We start from the raw sequence: 905 nt of genomic DNA, 5'->3' as shown, positions 1-905 counted from the left end.
TGAGACGCCAAGCCGACTAAGACAGCGGTGGCGCCACAGTGCCCGCCTTTCGACGCCACCCACAAAGCCTGCAGCCTCTGTCGACCATAGCACCCATTCTCCAGTGGCTCTGCCGCACGAAGCCGTGGACCGGCAATGACTCCACCCGCACCCGTTCGTGGACCACCCCAACCGCCAAACTCGCACCTCCAGCGGATGAACGGCGGACGTTTCCCGCACTCGTAAAGTGCAATCCACCCCTATAACTTGCGTTTCATGAAGAGTTATTTCCAAAATGCGACATTCCCGCTGTCCCTATACATGAGCCGCGACCTGTACCACTTACGAGCGAGAGACGCGATCGCGTTGCTCACTGTACGGCGTCCGATACCGAGCCATCAGCATGTCGGTCCCCATGCGCACTCGCACTCGCAGTCGCAAAAACGTGGGGCAAATATATTACGCGGAAGAGTTATAACAGACCGAGCCCCACTGCATGGGGGGAGTCTTTGTCACTAATGTACACAGATGGAACATTTTGGACTGGAACCAGATTACCCGTACACACGGCGCTGATTAGTAATCAATGCAGAGCCATCAAATTACAGAATATATATACAACTGTCCGTATACATGCTGAAAGAGTGTGCCCACAATGGGAACCACACGTCAGCCAGACACTCTCATCACGCACCACTCTCTGCTTCTAACGGGCGCACATACAATATGTAAGCACCAGCATGGAACAACATCCAGTGCATCCTCTCCGCCACATTACACAATCCACACTATCACAACCGGACCAGGAGGTCCATGCGGAAAATAGAATTTCCCCCCCTTTCGACATCCACCATTGCGCAGATAAGGCACCAATACCCACACATGTCCTATACAACGGTGCACCCAACATCACAATAGTACCTCCT

This window comes from Schistocerca piceifrons, unplaced genomic scaffold, assembly GCF_021461385.2.
Source record: "Schistocerca piceifrons isolate TAMUIC-IGC-003096 unplaced genomic scaffold, iqSchPice1.1 HiC_scaffold_943, whole genome shotgun sequence".
Taxonomy (NCBI): Eukaryota; Metazoa; Arthropoda; class Insecta; order Orthoptera; family Acrididae; genus Schistocerca; species Schistocerca piceifrons.
This window is presented reverse-complemented; position numbering follows the sequence as displayed.